This window comes from Pinus tabuliformis, chromosome 4_1 (assembly GCF_031772625.1).
Source record: "Pinus tabuliformis cultivar Carrire ecotype Pingquan chromosome 4_1, CPIR1, whole genome shotgun sequence".
Taxonomy (NCBI): domain Eukaryota; kingdom Viridiplantae; phylum Streptophyta; class Pinopsida; order Pinales; family Pinaceae; genus Pinus; species Pinus tabuliformis.
Window position 1 is genome coordinate 280525164 of NC_142303.1, and position 26733 is coordinate 280551896.

Genomic DNA, 26733 nt, shown 5'->3' on the forward strand with positions numbered 1-26733 from the left:
CTCCTTCTTTATGCTTTTGAATCCTTCCTCTTGCTATCATCCTTGGCTCTTCTTGAGTGAGATTTCCAACAATTTCATCAAATGAAGGGAGGAAATTTGTTTTCTTATAGTAGTGATGAATGTTTCCAAAATAGGAGGGAGACCTCTTAGAGTCACGACCATCGGTTCCTTGTCAGGCACATCTTCTCCAAATATTTGCAATTGATCTATACTACGATAGATCCTCATTATGTAGGATTGTATGGACTCTCCTTTGTTCATCTTGGTGTCTTTGAGTGTTGGGTTGTGTTATATTCTTTCCACAACTAGCCCATGTAGTTAACTAGGGCATTAGAAGGGGGGCAGAGCCCCCCCTTCGTTCCGTAGACTGCATAGTGGGGAGAGTCATAGGGAGTTTGAGGGGTGCAGGTAACCCCACTCTATGGTGTCTCGGGCAGCACCCCGGAAAATTTTGTTTTTGGACCCTATATTAGGTTGGGTGGACCTACCAATGGTTTTGTGCATGATTTTTCGCACATGGTTTTGGACGCGATGGTTTTTGGTCCATGGTATTGGATGCTTTAGCATGTATAAATATGTATTGTAACATTAAAAGGAATATAATGAAAAATCAAGATGGTAGTCTCGATTTTGGGATCCAGGGGAAATCTCTGTGTATATGTGTTTTATGTGTTATGCTCTCACATTGTTATTTTCTGTGTTTTAGAATTCATATGCAGGTAATTTATGTATGGGGTTAAAACCTACATTTGGTATCAGAGCTGTTTTGGCTTCAAGGGGATGCCTTTGTTGCTGAGGAGTTTCGCTCGGGCCTGTGGTAGACCCTGTTCAGTGGGAGATCTGCAGGATCGATTCTGGTGGTGAAAGAATATGGCGAGCAGTGGAAAGATAGAGATCGATAAATTTAATGGTCAGAGTTTTGAGTTATGGAAACTCAAGATGGAGGATTTGTTGGTGGATAAAGATCAGTGGGTTGCAGTAGATCCAGGTACTAAACCAACGGGAGTGTCCGATGAAGAATGGAAGTTGGATCAGAAGGCAAAGAGCACAGTACGATTGTGTGTCTCAGATTTAGTATTGCTTAATGTACCAGGGGAAGCTACGGTAAAGGCTTTGTGGGACAAGTTAGGGACTTTGTACCAATCTAAGTCTCTAGTGAATAAACTGTTCCTATAAAAAAAGTTGTATAACCTGAGGATGAAACATGGAGACTCGGTGACAGAGCATCTGAATGCATTTAATACTGTGGTAAGTCAGTTATTATCTGTTGATATTAAAATTTCAGATGAAGATAAGTGCATCAATTTGTTGTGTTCTCTACCAGATTCATGGGATAGTCTAGTTATTGCAATAGGTACAAATGCAACTGCCTTGCAGTTTGATGAAATAGTCTCATCCTTGCTAACGGAGGAAATGAGACAGAAAAATATGGAGAGCCAGAATGGTGATGCCTTGTCTGTATGAAGAGGGTCCCAGAAAAAAAATAAAAATAAATAAAATTAAAATTAAAAAATTAAAAAATTAAAAAATTAAAAAATAAAAAATTAAAAAAATAAATAAATTCATCAAGTGGGAGGTCTAAATCTAGAGGGAGATCTAAATCTCCAGGAAAACCTGTAAAGTTGGTGTGCAGGAAATGCGGAAAGGAAGGGCACTACAAAAGGGACTGTAAATCTAAATCTCTTGATAAAGGAAAGGGATATGATGATGCTCCTTCTACAGAGGTGAAAACCACCTCAGATGAAAGTTGGGATGTGTACTTGGCTTCTTCAAGTACACATGTAGATCATGAGGCATGGTTGATTGACTCAGGTGCATCCTTTCACTTCACTGCCCATGGAGAGTGGTTCTGTGAGTATGAGAAATATGATGGTAGTGATGTTTTCATGGGGGATGACAGGAAGGCTAGAATCGTTGGTCGCGGAAAATTAAAGTTGAAGTTGCAAGGTGGAAGGGTTAGAACACATCCAGGTGTTCTGAATATTCCTACATTAGCCAGAAATTTGATTTCTGTAAGCAAGCTAGATTATGCAGGTGTAAAAACAGTGTTCGAGAAGGATACTTGATGGTTCGAGGGGCACTGGTATTGATGTGGGGAGTTCGAATTGGAACTCTGTACAAGCTTCAAGGTAGCATTGTTGTTGTTGGGTGCAACAATTCTGTGGTTCCTAAAAGTGGAGCAAAAAATCTAGTGGTCTCTGGAGAGAAGACCATGTTGTGGCATCAAAGGCTTGGACATATTGGAGAGAAGGGCCTTCAAATACTTCATGGTAAAGGTATGGTAGAAGGTATGAGTAATAGCTCTCTGGATTTTGATTTCTATGAAAATTGTGTATATAGGAAGAAGAATTAGGTGAGTTTCCCCTCTAGTGGTAAAAGGGCGAAACATATATTAGAGCTTGTGCACAGTGATGTGTTTGGACCTGTGAAGGTTCCATCACTGGGTAAGTCTATGTACTATGTATCATTTATAGATGACTTCTCAAGGAATACATGGATATATTTCCTTAAGAAGAAATCTGAAGTCATTGACAGGTTTAAAGAATTTAAGGCTCTGGTGGAAAACAAAACAGAGAAGAAGATAAAGGTGTTGAGGATAGATAACGCTAGAGAGTTTTGTAGTAAGGAATTTGAAGAATTATATAAGAAGTGTGGTATAGCACGGCAGAAGACTACTCCATATACACCTCAGCAAAATGGAGTTGCAGAAAGAATGAACAAGATGTTGATGAAAGGGAAAGAAGCATGCTGAGTGGTGCCAGGTTAGGATAGGAATTTTGGGCAGAGGTGGTGGAGACAACATGTTACCTGGTCAATAGATCACCTTCATCAGTGTTGGAGGATAAGACTCCATAAGAGGTATGGACTGGTAAGAAACCCTCTCTTTCACATATAAGGGTATTTGGATGTGATGCATATGTACATGTTCCAAAGGAGAAATGAACCAAGTTGGATAGTAAATCTGAAAAGTGCATCTTTATTGGGTATAAGGATGGTTTAAAGGGTTATAAGCTTTGGAACCCAATAACAAGGAAGATTGTGTACAACCGAGATGTGTTTTTCAGAGAGGTGAAAGATGTTATTAAACATCAAGTCCAACTAAAGGAACCTGAGATGATAGAGTTTGAGCTAAAGGAGGAAGAATCAGACTCTACAGCTGAGGAGGAATCAGAAGATGAAGAGCCACAAACTTCGGGTGTGAGAACATCAGTTCAAGAAAGAAGGCAGCCAAAAAGGTATAGTCCATCTGCTTTCTATTCAAATTTTGCTTTATCTATTACTGATGATGATCCCAGAACTGTGAAGGAAGCAGTAGATTCAGAGGATGGAAAACTCTAGAAAGAGTCCATGGTTGATGAAATGGCATCTTTGCCAAAAAATGAGGCTTGGGATCTGGTGGAGTTGTCGGCTAGAAGGAAACCCATTGGCAGTAAATGGGTGTTCAAGAAGAAGACAAATGCAGAAGGAAATGTGGAGAAATACAAAGCTCAGTTAGTAGAAAAGGGTTATTCCCAGGTGCTGGGAATTGATTTTGGTGATATTTTTTCTCCTGTTGCCAAGGTAACTTCTATTAGATTACTATTATCTGTTGATGTTGCTTTTGATTTTGAGGTAGAACAGATGGATGTGAAGACAACGTTTCCTCATGAGGATCTGGAATAGGAGATCTACATGAAGCAACCTGAAGGCTTTGCGGTGAAGGGTAAGAAAGAATTGGTATGCAAGTTAAAGAAGTCTTTGTATGGGTTAAAACAATCACCAAGGATGTGGTATCAGAAATTTGATACATTTATACAGGGACTTGGCTTCACCAGAAGCAAAGAAGATCACTGTGTGTATTTTAAATTAGTTGATGATTGTGTTATTTACCTGGTCTTGTATGTGGATGATATGTTGCTAGTTGGAAATGACAAAGAAATTATCCAAGATTTGAAGATCCATTTGTCCTCCAAATTTGACATGAAAGACCTTGGTGTTGCAAACTATATTTTGGGCATGGAAATTAAAAGAGATCGGACAAAGAGGAAGCTTTGGTTAAACTAGAGGAAGTATGTTGAGACAATATTGCAGAGGTTTAATATGTTGGATAGTAAACCGATGAAGGTTCATATTCCTATAGGTGTAAAGTTATCTGTTGAAAAGTGTCCCAAGACACAAGAAGGGGAAGAGGACATGTCCTGTCTTCCATATGCAATTGCAGTCAGTAGCCTGATGTATGCGATGGTTTGTACTAGACCAGACATTGCACATGCAGTGGGAGTATTGAATAGGTTTATGTCAAAACCAGGGAAGGAGAACTAGACAGCATTGAAGCAGGTTTTCAGGTATTTGTGTGGCACTAGTGATTATGGTTTGTGCTACCAAGGAAGACCATGATTGGACAGAGTGTTGGATATTCGTGGCTTTGTTGTTGTAGAATGGGCTAGAGATCTGGATAAGAGAATATCTACAAGTGGGTATGTGTTTAACCTATTTGGAGGTGCAGTCAGTTGGATGAGTAAGAAACAATCTGTAGTGTCACTATCAACTACAGAGGCAGAATACATGGCAGCCACTCATGCAAGCAAGGAAGCAATTTGGTTGTAGAGATTGTGTTCAAGTATGGGGTTAGTACAGGGAGCTATAAGGATAGACTGTGATAGCCAAAGTGCAATTTTCTTGGCAAAGAAACCTGCATATCATTCAAAGACAAAGCACATTGATGTTCAGTATCACTTTGTGAGGGATATGATAGAAGAAAAAAAGGTGTTGCTGGTAAAGGTGGACACTTTGAAGAATACTGCAAATGCATTGACAAAATCTATGAGCTTTAAGAAGTTCTCTTGGTGTAGAGAAACAATGGGCATTGCAGGGCTAGATAAATTACTAAGCTCTCTTGTGGACCCCTGTGGAAAGAAAACAACAAGTGGGAGAATGTTGGGTTGTGTTATATTCTTTCCATGACCAGCCCACGTAGTTAACCGGGGGGTTAGAAGGGGGGTGGAGCCCCCCCTTCGTTGTGCCGATTGCGTAGCGGTGGGAGTCACAGGGGGCTTAAGGGGTGCAGGTAACCCCACTCTATGGGGTCTAGGGCAGCGCCCCAGAAAATTTTGTTTTTGGACCCTATATTAGGTTGGGCAGACCTACCTATGCTTTTGTGCATGATTTTTCGCACATGGTTTTGGACGCGATGGTTTTCGGTCCATGGTATTGGATGCTTCGGCATGTATAAATATGTATTGTAACATTGAAAGGAATATAACGAAAAATCAAGCTGGTAGTCCCAGTTTTCGGATCCAAGGGAAAATCTCTGTGTATATGTGTTTTATGTGTTATGCTCTCGCATTTTTTATTTTCTATGTTTTAGAATTCGTATGCAAGTAATTTCTGTATGGGGTTAAAGCCTACATTGAGTTGATATTTCAAGGTGAGGATTTTATTCAAATTGTTGACCTCATACATGTCTGCTACCTTATCATACATGTCATTATACTTTGTCAAGTTTCCAACATATGCAAGTGGATTATCTTGTAAACCATCAACTATAATTTGTTTTGCTTTCAAATCACCTTTCTTGTGATTTTTATTAGGAACGGCATATGCATACTTCCGAGGATCACATACCTTTCCTTGAATGCAGTCCAAAACATCATTGTTATCAGCTATGATCTCCAACCTAACTTTCCATGCGACAAAATTAGAGGTCACCTAGCTTATCATCACTCTTGAAGTAAGAAGTCATCTTAACTTTGACTAGATCGATTCTTTCAACTTTCCAAAGATGAATTCTTGGCTTGTCCTTCACCTTAGATCTGATTCCATGTTAATTTTCATATTTTTCTATGCTATATCAATTACTTTATCCCAATTCTAAACTTCAATTAGCAATATTTCCAATTACAATTAGTCTTTCCATTCATCAACAGTAATTGAAGATAGAACAATATATGAAATAACAAAGAATACAATCAACGCATCAATAAGATACACTAGATTGGATCAAAGACCAGATAAAAACGCCACTAGGGGGAAAACCCTTTGAAATTATTAGTTTATTATATTGTCATAAAATGTTCAACAGAGTAAAATGAGCTCAATACAATATGATCAGCAAGACAACCCACCAACTTCAGAAACCATTTTACAGTGGTAGAATATATCAGAGACAACTTGATTCAGACTTCAGACAGCTTCAGAAAACTTTGGATGATGGTCAACTATAGTCAAACCCCTAGACGCTCCCTTCAGGTTAGCGTGTGTGCATTTGTACCTCCCAGGTGTTCCCTTTCACTTAACATGCGTGCATTTGTGGATGATATTTCTTGTGTTGTGTATGCATCCAAAACATAAACCCTAATTTTGTGCGAACTTCAGATCTATGACTTCGGACCCTTATACGACCTTTTCCTTCACCAATGTGTCGAACCAAATAAGATAGAAGAGAAGAATATGCTTGGATAAGGTGATGTCCAAATGAACTTCTAAGTCACTTGTACTTATAGGCTTCTAGGGGTGTCCAAAAATATTCATTTGATGTTGAGGCCGACCAATCCCAGTGTACATGAGAGTGAAGCCGACCTGATCCAATATCCATGAGTGGGTGCACAAAATCAAAAACCAACTTTTTCTTGTCCAAACGAGGTGATCTTTAGGTTGAATTAAATGAGTAGTCCAAAGTGGAAATTTACCATAGTTGCATATTTTTAACACCTAGTAACCTGCAATTATTTTTCCAATTGTTTGTTCTCAGTCATCAAAATGGTTCATGTTTGAATTTGTAGCACCTGTGAAGGCAAACTTGGATGCAGAAATGGCACCTGGATTTCTTCTGGTGTTTGTCACGATCACACTTTCTCTATTGAATGTAGGAGATGTGAGGTCACTGGAAAATGTTTCTTCCTCGCTTGTACAATCTTGCTCTGAAGCTCGTCATAAGTCAAATTGTACGTAATCATAACCGGATCATCATCAAGAGGAGAAATTTCCTCTTCCTTTCTTGGGGCTTGCTTTGTTGGAGGGTGGGGAGATTGAATGGTGACCTATTGTGTATTTTTAATCGGGTCAACATCTTGGTTCTACGGATCTGGTTCCTCCTCCAAGTCTTGGATCTCAATCAACTCCTCAATATCTTGAGTGAGTTCCCTATCCTACATCTCATTTCTCTCTTCCTCTAGTTTTTAGTTATGTTCTTGTTCTTCAGCTTGTCTTTGTGTGGCTTCTTCTTCTTCTACTCTTTGTCTTTCTTGTTCTTCTTGCTTCTAAACTTATTCCTCCAATCTCCTCTACTCTCATTCTTCCCTCTTCTTCTATTCTGCTTCCTGCATCCTCTGTTTCCTCTTATTATCTACTATTATGGCCTCTTTAAGTATGACTGGATCTTCTTTCATCTTGAGGCTTCACTCTCCCCCTAGGTTGTGCACAAATTTCTTCTTTTCCTTCTCGCGCACTAGGTTACGCTCTTCCGCTAGTACTACCTCTAGAGTGATTTCTTTGTGAGGAGTAATCTACGATGTTCTTGTGAAGCTGACTAGTTCACAACACTTGGAAGCATAATAAAATTATTCCATCGTTCCTCCTCTAGACTTTGAAAGGTCCCGCTTAGTCACTGGAAATGAATCCTCACACAGTGGTCTCTACAAATATTCTGGAAATTGTATGGATTGAAGTCCATAGTACTAAATGAAAAAATTTCTATCGTATTTCCTTCATTATCCATGACTTTCAGATTCTTGATCTCGTATAATCTGATTTGCATAGGAAGAGTTGGTAAAAGGTGCTTTCTTCATCTATGCAAAGTTGCTAACAACCCTGTGGAGACATGGTACACAACTTCTTGCATGACTAATTTTTTGGTGGCATACCTTGGTAAAATATGTAGAGACTTGTGTCTGTCGAACACCCTGAGGAAAGCGCCATCCAATGAGGAAAACTAATATGTTATCTCTGACACAACTTCAATTGCCCCACGTGACATGCAAGGTGGCTCTTCCTCAAAGATCAACTTGTACAATGAGATGAGGAAGTTAATAGTCAACTTTTCAATTACTCCTCTATAGCTGCACTTTGAAAGAATATTGTAATGAATGCGGTAGGGTCTTATGGTGTCCAAGCCCAATTCATGCCAGGTAATACATTATGTGCATAGATTGCATCGAGTAGATATGTAGACATGTAAAATCTAGCTTGCCCACCCTTGGGAGGATTCATGGCATTGGCTACATGGATCTTTAGTTGTCGAGCCAAGAAGTCTAACCCATTGAATGGTTTACCTTTGTTTACAACTTGGTTCATTATGAATACCCACCCTTCAAGGAAGGTCTCAGTGCTCTGCTAACCATAGATTCTGCAACATAGAACTATCAAGAGCTGATAGGCCCTCCTGAGAGATTTTGTCTTGTAGGTATTGGTGGGTGTCTAGCGGAAAATTTTTGGCTCTTTCACGTAGCCTTTAACAATATCCTTGGTGCTCAAGTAGCTGGTAGGAGAATAAAATTAAGAATCCATGAGTGATTCTAGATCAGGAAAATGGTACATGAGATGGTAATATACTACCATAAAAGAAGAAAGCCTTTGTCCATTGATATTGTTGAGAGTCATAGTCTTTGTATCTATATGAGACAATCTCCAACTGACAATGTATGCACATTGAAAATCTAGATATTTGCATGCAACCTTATGTAACCCTGACTTCGGAAAATTGATATACACCTGTCGTTCTTCAAGGTCCGCTTTGAAGCTTCTTTCTGAGAATGCTTCATTCACTTTTTGCCATGTGATATCTGATTACTTTTATATGAACAATTGAGTATTTGCATAAACTGTAAATTTCATTTATTGTACTCTTAATTGCATCCTCGGTGTTTCTTTCTATGGTATCCTTTGAAGCGGATCTCTTTGGTGCCTTGATGTTAGTGATTGATGAAGAGAAGTGCTCAACAACTGCAACACCTATAGGAGAAAAATGCACTCATGGAAAATTCAAATTAGCTTTAGCAAATCAAATTACAAAGCAAGATCATAGTAGCAACTAGTGTACTGACTAGGAAAATTTCACAATTCTTGAGGTGAAGGAGGGAGATTGGCTGCCTAAGCTATGCATTGCATAGTCTCAATAGCTAGTGGTGCAGCATGAGGCTAGAAACTGCACAATGCATAGTTCAGCCTGGGCATACTTAGGTGGAGAATGTGCATTGCATAGTTTTAGTGGCAAAGGGATAAGCTTGAGCCCTAGAACTACACAATGTTCATTTTGGTGAGTGAGGTATTATGCATTGTGCAGTCTCAGAGGCTAAGCTGACAGTTTGAGCCTTGGACTTATGCAATGCCCAACTAGATAAAGTAAACATTGACTAATGGATGAGCATATATGCCCGATAAGGGTGTGGGAAACAAGAAGATCTTAGTGATGGTGAAAGTTTAAAGTGCAGAGCTGACTAAGGATAGACGAATGAGTGAAAATCAAGTGCAGAAGATCAACATGCAAAAGGAAAACTAAACATGCATGGAGAGTAACCAAAACAGCGACCACTGATGGGAAAAAACAAGAAAACTAATGCGACACTTGTAAAAGGTGAACCACTGAATGAACCAACACTTGTACAATTTAATATACATTAAAATACATGCAACCATGAAAATAAATAAGAAAAACAACACTCACGGAAGCCAAAAGACAAAAAGCGACAAAAAAAGCGACAAAAGATGACAAAAGAAAAACTCACCTAGAAAAGCACCGCAAAATCCACTGAAGAATCCTTGATCTCCTTAGGAATGCTAGAGCCCAACTATTAAATGTAAAAATGAGCTCTAGGTTCATCCATTATATATATCTAGATCAATTAGGTTTTATGATGTGCATGCCTGAAATCAAGAAAAACGCGACACTTGGTGGAAAGTTCCAAAAATAATAAGTGTGCCACCTTCAGGAAACTAATTAATGAATCCCTATTTTCTAGAGATGTTTCTTTATTTTTTGGGAAACTTGCATGCACACTTCCAAGAAGGATTGTGCAATTCCCAAGGACTAAGAAACTTCTTGACTCAGTGCATTACGCAGTTTCTAAGCTGATGAGATTCTTTGTGTAGTTTCCATCACCAAGGTTGGGTTGTCATCTAGAATTGTGAAATTTGCATGCTCAAGGTTGGCTTGCCAAGAATAATTGCACAGTTTCTGGAGGCAAGGTTGGCCCACCTTCCAAGATTGTGCGGCTTCTAGAGGCAAGCCCAACAATGCTACAAGGTCAAGTCAAGAGTTAGCTTGTTTTTGAAATATATCAAACCAGGATCAATACATCACAAGCAAAGAATGAGAAGATAAGTCTATATCACAACATGAATACTTGATGACAGTGAAAGATAAGCTCTTGTGGATGGAAGGAAGGCTCCGAAATCATAGCATGGGAAAAATTTTGGAGGGTGGTTGTAGTAGCTACAACACTTGGCGACACACTGGTAGAACTCCAGCTCTATGTATGGGTCTTGTCTCAAGAAAAAAAGGTTTAACTCTTCAGGAAGTATTGTTCAGTTCATTGATGGTCGTAGCTTATTTACTTAGCTTAAGTTAAAGATATAGTCCCTACCATTCTCTTCATCTACGACACACTTAACCAAGCCAAGTCAAACTCATTTTTTTCAATTGGGGATCAGAAGTATATAGATATACAAGTAAACATATTTCTAGAGTCTTAGTTTTCATCTTTGTTGTTGCTTTGCCACCAGCAAGCCTGGACAATACCCTGACAGAGTCACTTCATGGACACAAACATTGATCTGTTGTCAGTGAGCCTAGACAGTACCCCGACGGAGTTGCTTTCTTCACCTCTCTGTGTAGGAATCCTTTCTCTTCTTTCGCCTTTTATCTTTCTTTCTTTTTTGTATTTTGTTCAAAGAACTGTGCATAGGCACTTATTAATTTCATGGGGTAGAAGATGGATCCCAACTTATTGAGAGTAGAATTGGTTGTCACTTCAGAGAAGGATACTTATATACCTCTGACATACTTGTTAAATTTTCCTCCCCTCCTTACTCTACTAAACTTATTTGGCAAGGAACAAAAAATCATAAAAGACCTATTAGAGTAGGTGGTACTAGTTATATATTTAAGCATTGTGATTCCACTATGGTTTTCTCCAAAAAAGAATGTATTTTCCATCAGGGTATTGTAATGTTGTTTGAATCAACCCTAATTCACCAAGATTGCAACCATTTAATTGTTAACCCAGGGTAGGTATGTTATTTCAATGGAGTTTTTACTATCTATGCCGATACACTACAACCAAGAGTGAAAATAGAAAATAGTAAAGAATGTCGCTGAATCAATTGTAGAAACTTAATAATTCATGCATAAATTAAAACACTCTACTGAAATGGAATCACACTTCACAATTACTAGAGTAAAGGTGTGCCACACACTGTACTGATAACTACATCACCTAGTCAACTACCATACTACTAATCAAATCTGTGTAACAGCATAATAAAATTCTGGAATTGAAGCAGATATATTCTACAAATTATACAGTGATAACAGAAAATCATACAAATAATAAAAGAGAGAAATAATAATATACAGCTACTCTACTACTGTAGTCCCTGCTAAAGAGGAGGGCCCTTCCTCCCAAGCAGGGGTGTAGGAATGAACACAAGATAAGTTAAAGAGTCAACTTGGAAACATCAACAACATCACTGTAGTGTCTTTGATATTAAGAACAATTAAAAGTTACAAGATCAAAATAACAATACTCTCTATGTCGTCCCCCATGCCTGAGGGATTAATTTTATCTTATAGAAATTGCATACCCGAAATCAAGAATAGATTAGTCATGAGAATCTCACGATTCTCATGATGATCATAAAATAGATATTGTTATAACTAGTTCCTAAGTACAAAATCTATTTAAATACATCGGTTCAAATCATAACCGCTTGGATCTGTCACTTTCTAAATAGACAATTCACAACTTCCAATAGTTGTTGCGTGGAATAGTACCCACATCTTTGACAGCTACGGTGTAATAGCACCCTGTGGTCAAGTAACGATTTGGGATGTAATAGCAACACTGGATAACAACAACCTTGTAATGATACCTGGGGTGTAACAACAATAATCTGTAATAGAAACGTGGTGTAACAGCAAGGTCTGTAACAACGTCATGGTGTAACAGCAACCTGTTTCATCCTGCTCTTAGACCGATCAGTGCGGTTTTTCATTCCATAACCTCGTTCTTGCGAGAAACACCTGAAAAAGAGGAGATGATCCAAAATAACTCTCCAATTCTTAGCCCAGTTAGCCATAAAAAGGAATATTGCATCATTATATCTAGCAAAAATGGAAAAATAACATGATGGAAAAATATGTTGTTCACAATAAGGAAAAAGGCGATTAACATGTAAAGTTTTGTTGTCATGGTGGGAAAAGGGTCAAAATTGGGGAAAGAAAGTATAGGAAATAGGTACAAAAACTACACCCAACATCTCCCCCCAACTGAAGCAATTACATGTCCTCATGCAAAACTTCAGTTTCTCCTGTTATAACTCCGATGCAATTCCATAAAATTATAAGCAGTAGCAGTTTCTTCAGCGGCAGACCTGTATCCCTGAGTATCCATCAACTGTCATTGCCAGGACTCTTCTTCATAATCACACAAGTGGTAATACGACTGGTATTCCTCCACTGGTAACCAGATCAAAGGATATTTGAACCTAATCCCAATCTAGAAGGCTCCTAGTGTTTGCACCACCTAGGCATATTCTGGTACTCGTGTAACAGCAACTACAAAATTCTGGAACTCAAAAGGATCTCCTTCTTGTAATCCAACACTACAGGCTTCGGTGTGCTTAAGGCACCTTATTAGTGCTCAACTTTTCATTTGTGCATAAATATCAAGGAAAAACCCCACAATCCTTTTTCTATAGGTAACTGATTGTTCCCTGTTTTCTGGGGTACTCAGGAACAACTTGAACTCATGTCTCAATTCTGCAACCATTCCCGGTTCTTCCCTAATCCACAATGCTACTCTTTCTTCATTAGTTTCAGTCGACTTCATGGCCAAATCCCATTCGATTTGATTCATCATAAAATAAATTAAGCCTCACAAATACAAATCCCCCATATAAGAGAAAACAATTGCCACCATCTTCATACTAACATATTCACACATCATATTATGAAAAAACATCTCACAAAGTAAGTTTGTTCATCAAAATCACAAGAATGAAAAACTTCAAGAAAAGTGCGAGTCGAAGAACTGAAATATGGTATGTTTTCAAAAATTGCTTTTAATTGAAACAAATAATATCGTTCCCATAGGAACACTGCATAAGATGGGGAAGGCCTCCTGCAGCCTAACAGGTTCAAGGCAAGCTCTCGAAGCTTCGTCTTATCATTTGTTAGGTCCAGAACCTGTCGTTGTAATAGTTGTAGTTGTTAATCTCTCTTCTTCATAACTTATTTATTCCTCTTCTCTTCCCATTATCTCACCCATTCTTCCTTTAACCACTTCTCCCGGAGTGAATTCATCATTTTCTGATGTGCCTTGAGTGAGATCGTTCCATTTTTGTAATTTTGGTATCAACAAAATTCTTTAGAACACCATCTTTCATCAGGACCTAGTGTTTTCGCACATGCACTAACAACTGAAGGTGTAACAGCCTCCCGAGGGTGAAACTGCTCCATTTCAACTGTTGGTTCTTATGTAATAGTAACGTCATCAATGGGTTCTTGTGTAATAGCTTCTTTTTCTCTGTGGTTAGCTTCTGCTTCCATTGCTGGTTCTTGTGTATCATTTTCCCCTTGGTTAGCTTATGTTTCCACTTTTGGTTCTTGTGTAATAGCAGTGTCATCCACAGGTTCTTGTGTATCATTTTCCCCTTGGTAAGCTTCTATTTCCACTATCGGTTCTTGTGTAACAGCAGTGTCAACCACAGGTTTGTATATATCAACTTATTCTTTTTCCCCTTGGTTAGCTTCTACTTCCACTGCTAGTTCTTGTGTAACATCAGTGTCATCTAAGGGTTCCTATGTATCAACGACCAAATTATTATTTGTTGAATGTTCCATTTCAGTTGTTGGTTCTTGCGTAACAGTAGCGTCTTCAACGGGCTTTTTTGTGTCAGCTTCCCAGGACTCAGTTTGTGTTTCCCTCGAACAGATGTCCACTGCACAGACTCTATACCCCGCTACTACTAGATCCTTAGCACAAGTCATGCAGACAGAACCTGAAACATTTTCCTCCCTGGCCCTATCTACAACCTCAACCAAAGTATATAACCCCGAGGCCCTTGCTTCTACCTTATCCTCTACTAATTACTTTCTTAACTTTTCATTTTCTCTTTCTAAACTTTCAATTTTAAGCAACAAGGATTGGGTCTCATTCTTACCTAGTGAGGGAGGTTCCTCCGACCGAGCCTGCTCTTCATCTTCCTTCCTTGTCACCTCCTTGTTCTTTTTAGACATGGATGGGGACTCTGGGTTCCCACTAACCCTTACTATCTGCTTCGGCCTCTTATCACCTATTGTCTTGTCAACTGGTCTCTTTCCAGCCCTTACTTTCGAGGGTTGGGGTTGCTCCTTGGCTTCCGCCGGAGCTTCCTCAAAAGTTCCAGCTCGCTTCCTGCGGGTAGTCCTAGCCTTCTTTCTCATGAATTCATGCCATCTCTTTCCCTGGTGATTTAGGGCGTCTAACACAATTAGCTTGATGAGGTCATGGTTTGTGATGCAGTTCTTTGGGTGCACAATTGTCTTCACGGCCATAGCCATATGTCTGATATTCTCCATTAGAAAATATAGGAGTTTTATCATTTGTTGATGTCGAAGGTGATTTAAAAACAGGAAGTGGTAATTAAATGCAATTTTTTCCCTTCCCTCACAGGTGATATACTTAATGAGGTAAAGGGTGACATTTTCCCATGGTTGGGGAAGCGACAACTTGTCAATTCCCCTTCCTTTCTTCACCAGCTATTCTTCCACTTGGATAAAATCCTCCTTCAAAGAGGGGTCATTTATTTTTCTGTTAAACCACCTTTTTCCCTATGTTGGCAATGTTGTCACATGAGCAATTACCTCCTCTATAACTTCCAACTGTAATCCCCTAACCTCTGTTTGGTTCCTCTTCAAATTCTTAGCGAATTCCATAGAAATTGCTTCGTCTGATCCCTCCAGCCTTTGGAAAAACTCAAACCAACCTACATATTTCAAAATTTGGCATGCTTCGGGGAAGTTTTCCCATGCCTCGGTTGATCCTGGTTCATGTCGAATTTCTGCCCCACCCATTGCTACATTGTTTCAACTCTGTTCTCCTCTCTTCTCCTCTTTGAGAAATTCCGAAGTGATCAGCACAATGCTCAGTTGTTCTAGCTCTACAAATTGTTCTCCACTTTTGTCTGAGAGTTCTGAATGAGGATGAAATGCTTCGGCAGTGGATAATGGTATGATGATGTAGTGAGATTAAAGGCATGGATTTCAAATCAAGGTTTGTATTGTGCAATATCATTTCCTTATTAATGCTAAGTTATGGAAAGTCTGGTCTAAGGTGTAATTCCCTTTTTGGCATGATCGATCATTAAATGATAATGATTACGAGATCATCATACTTTAGTTTTGGTTTAAATGCTCACAAGTCATGCACAGGGCACATCATGATGTATTCGTCCTCCCCCCAACTTAAGTGTGATGGTCACCCTCAGTCATCAAAAGGATATCACATTAAATTTCCATAATTACTAAATAAAAGAGGATAGCGATATTACTGTTTCATGATGTACCTAGTATGACGTGGAGAGAAGACATTGGTGACGAGGTGCACGAAATCAATTTCAGCAGTCAAGGCAATTGCTCCTGAGTCATGATGATATGTGTTGTGTATTACAATAGATAATTTACTTGGATCATTTTTAGAAGTCGTCGGCTATTATAGATGTAACAGCCAAAATGATTGTCCTGTATTATTAGTTTCCTCAAAAGATAAAAACAAAGAACTATAAATAGTCGTATAACAACATTATTGTAAGATATGCCTGAAATAATAAATGATGTTTCAAAGTGTGTAATAGCCACCACAAAGTGGTTTTCAATTGTTACAGAAATTATCTATCTGCACCCAAAAGAGCTTTTCACAACCATATTATTTTCATTATTTATTTACTTATATATATATATATATATATATATATATAGATAGAGAGAGAGAGAGAGAGAGAGATAGATATATATAGATATATAGCTGGTGTAACAGCCACGAACAAATGTTGGTTTTCAGTTGTTACACTTACTGAAAATTAGAATTTTGGCAACACGGGAGGGTTTCCCCTACTCTTGTAATATGAAGGTCTGAATACGTGACAATGTTAACAAATGAATCCCTTGAAGTAGGTGTTAGCACTAAGAATTAACCTTAAGGCTGAGAAAGGCAATTCTGAGGTAACAACAGACCAAGCTTAACCTGGTAGCTAGCCCTACTAGGTCGGGAGAGGGCTCTCTCCTTACCAACAAAGTGTCGCTGTAATAAATAAAATCTTAGGCTAGCTATGGAGTGTGGGGATTTGTTTGAAAAGTTTTGGGTCGAAACAACAAGAGAAAGAATGATTTTGGACTATGGACTTGATGCCAGTTTCTGCCGGCAAACTTGGGGCAAATTAAGTACCATGTTCAGCCAGATAAAGATTGTGAATGTGAGTAGCATAGGGGAGAAAGCCCGCTACCTTGCAGGCATCAAACAAAGGATGGATCTGCAGCAGCAACTTTAGATGAAAGAGAATAACGAGGTTGCTCAACAGAGCATCTAGCAAAGGATGAATTCTGCTAAGACAACCATTACAACTAACATCAAAATCATCATGAAAGGAGCATCATTACGGATGAATTCCTAACATATCATTTAGATAATGTTGAAACAAAGTAGAAAAAACATAATGTGTAAGTGAGTTACATGAAAAACATACTAAACAATAATACCGTGATGGATCCCAAGTCCAAAGGGCAGAAAACTGCTTTATTAAAATGATATTCAGGAAAAAAATTACACAAAGCCAAGACAGCCTCTCTACTGCCAAAATCAAACCTCTACACTATGAAATTCATAAAATTTATACATTTAGCTCATCCATGTATTAAGGGAATTGAGCTCAACCATCTTCTTCAAAATAGAATCAGTTACATTAAACTTTGACCGAATTTATAAAAATAGGTTTTGAAGATGAACTCGTATCTCCTAAACCATAGCACCTGTTACAAAAATGAAAGATGTTTTGGTAGATAAGGTCATGCTGGAGAAAAACCTCTCTCAAATTCTAGAAATTCGTTTCCAGTTGCTCGGAATCTGTGCCACAAAATCATCTCTAAAACAGAAAATCATTAAAAACTTAAATCTATCAAAATGAGCTGTAAATATCTAGTCACATATTCAAATTCAAGACACCTGTGAATAAAATGAAATAGGTTTTTGTTATATGGCTCGTGGTTTAAAAATCCTCCTTGGTTTTTTCAAAATTACTTTCCATCTGTTGTAAAATGGCACCGTACTAAAATGACTAAAACAATAAAAAATATGAAAAAATTTCTTTGTTTTAATATAGGCTTCAAATATCACTATATATCTCCCACATAGTAGCACCTGTGCATAAATTGAAGGAGGCTTTTGTTATTTGGTATGTGATGGACAAAAACGTCTTTCACTTTTGAAAATTTCCTTACCATTATTTCAGAAATCGATCTTGTACTAAAATTGTCATTGTGTGCAGCAACTGACCTCAAAACATGCATAAACAGGAATCAATCATTCATTTCAATCATATCTTCTGATCCAAAAATCGGTTATGAAGTGTGATATAATGTTGGAAATATTTTTTTGAGCTTCTTCTGATGGAAGCACTTGTGACATGTTTTGTGCTGAATATCATGTGCAAAACATCTAACCAAACCAAACCTAGTAAGAGCTCATGTTGATCCCTGGTGATAGGCTGCGAAGACTGGCACTAACATTGGCTCCATTTGGGATGGCAGCTCCTTGGAGGTGTCAAGAACACCGTAGACCAAGTGCCTCATCCATTGGGTAATACGGTCAGAAAGCTGCAAACTTAAAGCAACTCATACCAATCCAAACATACACATACTGCAACCTGTACATAACAAATACCGGAAACTGAAATGTTGCCTCAGGCAGCTTATTTATGTACAAATCTAACATACTTTGCTACAAAATTGATAGATCAAGTAAGTTGTAATGCCAGATCATCCAATCAAGTAACTGTGACAAGGATGCTGAAAGTGCTTCAACCAGGACACAAATGTAAATGCTGACTACCATCCATGCACAAACTGAATTTGGCTATGTGAAAGACAATCTGACTTATCATTCAAACTGAAAAAATACTCCATATATGCGACAATAGGATCAAAGAAACCAAACTCTGTTTGTTGCCCTAACTCCTCAACACAGACCTCCAACTGCAAACTATCAATGCAAGCATCCACGGGTAGCTCTATTGTTTCTTGTTTTGAAGGAGGGAGAGTTTCCAAGAACTTTTTGGGATCTCGGAATTCATATGATTGGATCTGATCATTTAAATATTGAATCTCCTTCTCAAATTTTTCAACAACTAACTCAAAGAAATCAGTTTTAGCTTTAGGAGGAAACTTCGGAGATCTCAAACATTGAAGCACGGTAATGAAAAATACTTCATCAATTTCAATATCCACTAACTGATCTCTAACTTCTTTTAAAACTTCACAAAACACAGGGTTTTCCACATACCCTACCATTTTATTTTAGTGCATGAATGGATCAGTGAGCGTTGGAATCTCTGGATTGAGTTGGAGTCGCCAGGTGAATGTTTCAGCCTTCATATGTGTCTGACTGCTGTCCACCATCAACAATCAGATCTGCAACTTGAATGATCTTTCCCGAGAAGATTTGTCACCTCTTCCCCAGCAGAGTTGCCACTATGTTAGCACTCAAAATTAACCTTAAGGCTGAGAAAGGAAATTCCGAGGTAACCACAGACCAAGCTTAACCTAGTAGCTGGCCCTACCAAGTCGAGAGAGGGCTCTCTCCTTGCCAACAAAGCGGGGCTGCAATAAGTAAAATCTTAGGCTAGCTATGGAGTGCGGGGATTTGTTTGAAAAGTTTTGGGTCGAAACAGCAAGAGAAAGGATGATCTTGGACTATGGACTTGATGCCAATTTCTGCTGGCAAACTTGGGGCAAATTAAGTACCATGTTCAGCCAGATAAAGATTGTGAATGTGAGTAGCATAGGGGAGAAAGCCCGCTGCCCTGTAGGAATCAAACAAAGGATGGATCTACAGCAACAACTTTAGATGAAAGATAATAACGAGGTTGCTCAACAGAGCATCTAGCAAAGGATGAATTCTGCTAAGACAACCATTACAACTAATAGCAAAATCATCATGAAAGGAGAATCATTATGGATGAATTCCTAACATATCATTTATATAATTCTGAAACAAAGTAGAAAAAACATAATGTGTAAGTGATTTACATGAAAAACATACTGAACAATAATACCATGATGGATCCCAACTCCAAAGGGTAGAAAACTGCTTTATTAAAATAATATTCAGGAAAAATTTACACAAAGCCAAGACCGCCTCTATGTTGCCAAAATCGAACCTCTACACTATGAAATTCATAAAATTTATACATTTAGCTCATCCCTGTATTAAGGGAATTGATCTCAACCATCTTCTTCAAAATAGAATCAGTTACATTAAACTTTGACCGAATTTCTGAAAATAGGTTTTGAATATGAACTCGTATCTCCTAAACCATAGCACCCGTTACAAAACTAAAAGAATTTTTTGTAGATAAGGTCATGCTAGAGAAAAGCCTCTCTCAAATTCTGGAAATTCGTTTCCAGTTGCTCGGAATCTGTGCCACAAAATCATCTCTAAAAAGGAAAATCATTAAAAACTTAAATCTATCAAAATGAGCTGTAAAGATCCAGTCACATATTCAAATTCACGACACCTGTGAATAAACTGAAATAGTTTTCTGTTATATGGCACGTGGTTAACAAAAACCTCCTTGGGTTTATCAAAATTACTTTCCATCTGTTGTAAAATGGCACCGCACTAAAATGACTAAAACAGTAAAAAATATGAAAAATTTGCTTTGTTTTAATATAGGCTCCAAATATCACTGCATATCTCCCACATAGTAGCACCTGTGCATGAACTGAAGGAGGTTTTTGTTATCTGGTATGTGATGGACAAAAACCTCTTTCACTTTTGAAAATTTCCTTTCCATTATTTCAGAAACCGATCTTGTACTAAACTTGTCATTGTGTGCAGCGACTGACCTCAAAACATGCATAAACAAGAATCAATCATTCATTTCAATCATATCTTCTAATCCAAAAACCAATTATGAAGTGTGATATACCGTTGGAAATATTTTTTTGAGCTTCTTCTGATGGAAGCACTTGTGACATGTTTTTTGTTGAATATCATGTGCAAAACATCTAACCAAACCAAACCTAGTAAGAGCTCATGTTGATCCCTGGTGACAGGCTGCGAAGACTGGCACTAACATCGACTCCATTGGGTATGGCAGATCCTTGGAGGTGTCAAGAACACCGTAGACCAAGTGCCTCATCCATTGGGTAATACGGTCAGACAGCTGCAAACTTAAAGCAACTCATACCAATCCAAACATACACATATTGCAACCTATACATAAGAAATACCAAAAACTGAAATGTTGACTCAGGCAGCTTATTTATGTACAAATCTAACCTACTTTGCTACAAAATTGATAGATCAAGTAACGTTGTAATGCCAGATCATCCAATCAAGTAACTGTGACAAGGATGCTGAAAGTGCTTCAACCAGGACACAAATGTAAATGCTGACTACCATCCATGCACAAACTGAATTTGGCTATGTGAAAGACAATCTAAATTATCATTCAAACTGAAAAAATACTCCATATATGCAACAATAGGATCAAAGAAACCAGACTCTGTTTGTTTCCCTAACTCCTCAACACAGACCTCCAACTGCAAACTGTCAATGCAAGCATCCACGGGCAACTCTATTGTTTCTTGTTTTGAAGGAGGGAGAGTTTCCAAGAACTTTTTGGGATCTCGGAATTCATATGATTGGATCTGATCATTTAAATATTGAATCTTCTTCTCAAAATTTTCAACAACTAACTAAAAGAAATCAGTTTTAGCTTTAGGAGGAAACTTCGGAGATCTCAAACATTGAAGCACGGTAATGAAAAATACTTCATCAATTTCAATATCCACTAACTGATCTCTAACTTCTTTTAAAACTTCACAAAACACAGGGTTTGCCACATACCCTACCATTTTATTTTAGTGCATGAACGGATCAGTGAGCGCTGGAATCTCTGGATTGAGTTGGAGTCACCAGGTGAATGTTTCAGCCTTCATATGTGTCTGACTGCTATCCACCATCAGCAATCAGATCTGCAACTTGAATGATCTTTCCTGGAGAAGATTTGTCACCTCTTCCCCAGCAGAGTTGCCACTATGTTAGCACTCAGAATTAACCTTAAGGATGAGAAAGGAAATTCCGAGGTAACCATAGACCAAGCTTAACCTGGTAGCTAGCCCTACCAAGTCAAGAGAGGGCTCTCTCCTTGCCAACAAAGTGGGGCTGCAATAAGTAAAATCTTAGGCTAGCTATGGAGTGTGGGGATTTGTTTGAAAATTTCTAGGTCGAAACAGCAAGAGAAAGGATGATTTTTGACTATGGACTTGATGCCAGTTTCTACTGGCAAACTTGGGGCAAATTAAGTACCATGTTCAGCCAAATAAAGATTGTGAATGTGAGTAGCATAGTGGAGAAAGCCCGCTGCCCTGCAGGCATCAAACAAAGGATGGATCTGCTGCAGCAACTTTAGATGAAAGAGAATAACGAGGTTGCTCAACAGAGCATCTAGGAAAGGATGAATTCTGCTAAGACAACCATTACAACTAATAGAAAAATCATCATGAAAGGAGAATCATTATGGATGAATTCCTAACATATCATTTATATAATTTTGAAGCAAATTAGAAAAAACATAATGTGTAAGTGAACTACATGAAAAACATACTGAACAGTAATACCATGATGGATCCCAACTCCAAAGGGTAGAAAACTGCTTTATTAAAATAATATTCGGGAAAAATTTACACAAAGCCAAGACAGCCTCTCTGCTGCCAAAATAAAACCTCTACACTATGAAATTCATAAAATTTATACATTTAGCTCATCCCTGTATTAAGGGAATTGAGATCAACCATCTTCTTCAAAATAGAATCAGTTACATTAAACTTGGACCGAATTTTTGAAAATAGGTTTTGAAGATGAACTCGTATCTCATAAACCATAGCACTTGTTACAAAACTGAAAGAGGTTTTTGTAGATAAGGTCATTCTAGAGAAAAAACTCTCTCAAATTCTGAAAATTCGTTTCCAGTTGCTCAGAATCCTTGCCACAAAATCATCTCTAAAATAGAAAATCATTAAAAACTTAAATCTGTCAAAATGAACTGTAAAGATCTAGTCACATATTCAAATTCACAGCACCTGTGAATAAACTGAAATAGGTTTTTGTTATATGGCTCATGGTTAACAAAAATGTCTTTGTTTTTTTCAAAATTACTTTCCATATGTTGTAAAATGGCACCGCACTAAAATGACTAAAACAGTAAAAAATATGAAAAATTTGCATTGTTTTAATATAGGCTCCAAATATCATTGCATATCTCCCACATAGTAGTACCTGTGCATAAATGGAAGGAGGTTTTTGTTATTTGATATGTGATGGACAAAAAATTCGTTCACTTTTGAAAATTTCCTTACCATTATTTCAAAAACTGATCTTGTACTAAACTTGTCATTGTGTGCAGCAACTGACCTCAAAACATGCATAACCAAGAATCAATCATTCATTTCAATCATATCTTCTGATCCAGAAACCGGTTATGGGAGTGTGATATACCATTGGAAATATTTTTACGATCTTCTCTAATGGAAACACTTGTGACATGTTTTGTGCTGAACATCATGCAGAAAACATCTAACCAAACCAAACCTAGTAAGAGCTCATGTTGATCCCTGCTGACAGGCTGCGAAGACTGGCACTAACAGTAGGTTTATGATATAACCAAAGACGGTTCCCATTAGCAAGAAATGGTGTCCTCACACTGTAAATGGTAACCAAATTCACAGTCCCATTGTGAAAGACTGCATCTACCTCATAGGGACCTAGCCATCTGGTGCAGACCTTACCCTTGAAGTCCTTGAATCTCGAATCATATAAGAGAGCCCAATCCTTCCTAAAATTTCTTCTTTTTGATAAACCTGTCATGCCACTTAGCTCTCTTCTACTACATAATCTTTTTTTGTTGGATAGAAACCATCCATTTCTCCTCCAATTCATTGAGTTGGTTCAACCTTTGCTTTTGTGATGTAGCTAGATCCAGATTTACTTGTAATGTTGTTCTCAATGTCTTAATTTCAAACTCCAGAATTGCCATCCAGAATACGACCCAGCTTTCAATGCAGTGGGTTTTAATGATGTGTCTTGGATGCAAAAACACATAGAGTGTTGTATGGTGACTTTGGTGGGAACAAGTACGTGACTCAATGGAAAGTTAAGTGCAATGCATGAAGGTTATAACACATGAAGAAAAAGTGAGGGAGTCCCTTAGAATCTTGTAATAGTATGCACCTTGGAAGGAACACACAAGCATAAATACATCACAAGCTAGCCTGCAATATAGTTCATAAGTTAAACATGATGGAAAAATACAACAGCACGCATTCAACAAGATTCGTACCAATGCAAACAAAATAGTCAACATATGCATGAAAACGTGTCAGCTCTGAGATTTTATTAAAGTGAAAGTTCCAATCATACATATAACATTGATGGACCACTAGCCCCAATAGTGGAACATCAATTCAACACTTGCTCCTCCAAATAAAGACACTCTCTCTATGTTACGGAGAAGTCGAGACTCTCACAAATTCCCAAGCTCCTGATTCAAAGCCTAAGCCTAGCCAAAATCTTGGCTCCCCAAAATCCGTTTATATGAGTTATGAGGGTCTATTTATAGAAAAATGGGTTACTATTCACTTCCCCTTGTGACTCTTGGAATTCCCTCGTGACTCTTCAACTTATTTACAAGATGAATCTTTAACTTCATTACATCATGACTCTTCACATTCCACAATTGACACTTGGAATTTCACTTACATTTTAATTACAAAAGAATATTATAATACACTTGTACCTATATAAGAAAAAATTAGGTAGATCCAACTAAATAGCCTAATAAGACAAAATAGTTAAGCTTGAGTTTTGGGAAAATCCAATTTAGCAACTTCCACTTTATGTTTCTCAGTTACGTAATGGTGCTAAGCTTGGTACTATGAGATGAAATCCCCAAACTGTGTGATGGTGTCAGGATGGAAGTGGACTCTAGCCTCCATGGAATTTGGGTACACTGATTTGGAACCAGTTTGTGTTTTCTTCTTGAGCAGGAGAAACATTGTATTGATTTGGACAGGGCCACCAATGTAATTTTTCATATTATGTCTGTTTACTTCAAAATTTTACTTGATAGAGATGTTTCTCAAATGTTCCAATTATTATTCAACCTCCTTGCTGACCTAATTCCTACGTTTTTCTCCGTGAGTGAGCTTACTGATGGGATTTCATGTGATTTCACCAAGAAGTTCAGGTTGTTGTACAATCGTGCATATGAGGCCTGAGTGTTGGCAATGAACAAGGTGAGTTGTTTGTTATTTTGGATGAGCATTTGAACCTTTTATTTCTCCAACTCTGCCTCTTGCCTTGTCTTCTTTCCCAATTCAAGTGGTGCCCCTTTGTATTGCATTGACCATTCATGCATGGCAACAATAGTTGATTGCACAACCTTGAGAGTTTTGACATGATCTTTACATTTTTGTTGCAACTCATACAAGTGGACAATTTCCTTATGCACAGTAACAAGCTCCTCATAAAGATTCTACATGGTATCTCCCAATGTCGATACTTCATCGAGTATCGCTACCTTCAATACTTCCAAATAGGCCTGTGTGAGAGTTGTGTTTTGTAACTCTACTCGGAGTTGTTCAACCTCTTTCCTAGTAGCCTACAGGTTCTTTGCCAAATATTTTTTCTCGACCATCAAATATTTTGTGTTTGACATTATAGCACCTTCGAAGGCCAAGGTTTCTATGGCAATGGCACCTGGATTTCTTCTAGTGTTTGTCATGATCACCCTTTCTCTAATGAATGCAGGAGCTGCAAGGCCAGTGGAAAATGTTTCTTCCTCTCTTGTACAATATTTTTCTTAAGTTTGTCATAATTCAGATTGTACATGTCCATATCTGGTTCATCATCAAGAGGAACAATTTCCTCTTCCTCGCTTGGAGCTTTCTTTGATAGAGGGTGGGGACACTGACTGGTGACATGTTGTGTACTTGGCATCAGGGCAATAACTTGGTTCTATGGATCTGGTTCCTCATCCATGTCTTCAATCTCAATTAACTCCTCATTCTCTTGATCGATCTCCTTGTTCTGCATCTTCTTTTTCTCCTCCTCTAGTTTTCAGTTTTGTTCTTATTCTTCAACTTGTCTTTGTGCGGCTTCTTCTTCTTCTAGTCTTCATCATTCTTGTCCTTCTTGCTTCTACCTTTCTTCCTCAAATATCATCTTGTACAATGGGATGAGGAAGTGATCAATCAACTTTTCCATTACTCCTCTATGGTTGCACTTCGAAAGAAACTTGCAATGAATGTGCATGGTAGGGTCTCATGGTGTCCAAGTCAAATTCATGCCAAGGAATGCATTGTGTGCGCATATTTCATCTAGTAGATATGCAGACATGTAAAATGTAGCTTTTCCACCCTTGGGAGGATTTAGGGCATTGGCTATATGGATATTCAGTTGTCGAGCCAAGAAGCCTGACCCGTTGAATGGTTTACCTTCATTCACAACCTACTTCAATAAGAATTCCCACACTTCAAGGAAGGTCTCAATGATTTTCTAACCATAGATTCTGCAACATATAACTATCAAGAGCTAATAGGCCCTCCTAAGAGATTTTGTCTTGTAGGTGTTGGTGGGTGTCTGACAGAACTTTTTTGGCTTTCTCACCCAGCCTTTAACAATATCCTAGTGCTCAAGTAGCTGGTGGAAACATAAAATTAAGAATCCATGAGCGATTTTGGCTCAAGAAAATGGTACATGAGATGGTAATCTGCTGCCAAAAAAGAAGTAACCCTTTGTCCATTAATATTGTTGAGAATCACAGTCTTTGGATATGTATGAGACAATATCTAGCTGACAATGCCTACACATGGGAACAACATATATCTTCATGAATCCTTGTGTAACCCTGACATCTGGACATTGATATACACCTTTTGGTCTTCAAGGCCTGCTTTGAAGCTTTTTGCTGAGAATTCTTCATTCATTTTCTGCCATGAGATATTTGATTACTTCTCTATGAACAGTTGAGTATCTACATAAACTGGAAATTTCATTGGCGTACTCTCAACCACCTCCTCGGTGTTGATTTCTGTGATATCCTTTGAAGCAGATCTATTTGGTGCCATGATGTTAGTGACTAATGAAGAGAAGTGCTCAACAACTGCAACACATGTAAGAGGAATATGCACTCATGGAAAAGAGAAATTACCTTCAGTAAATCAACCTACAAAGAAATATCACAGCAGCAAATAGTGGACTGACTAGGAAAATTGCACAATTC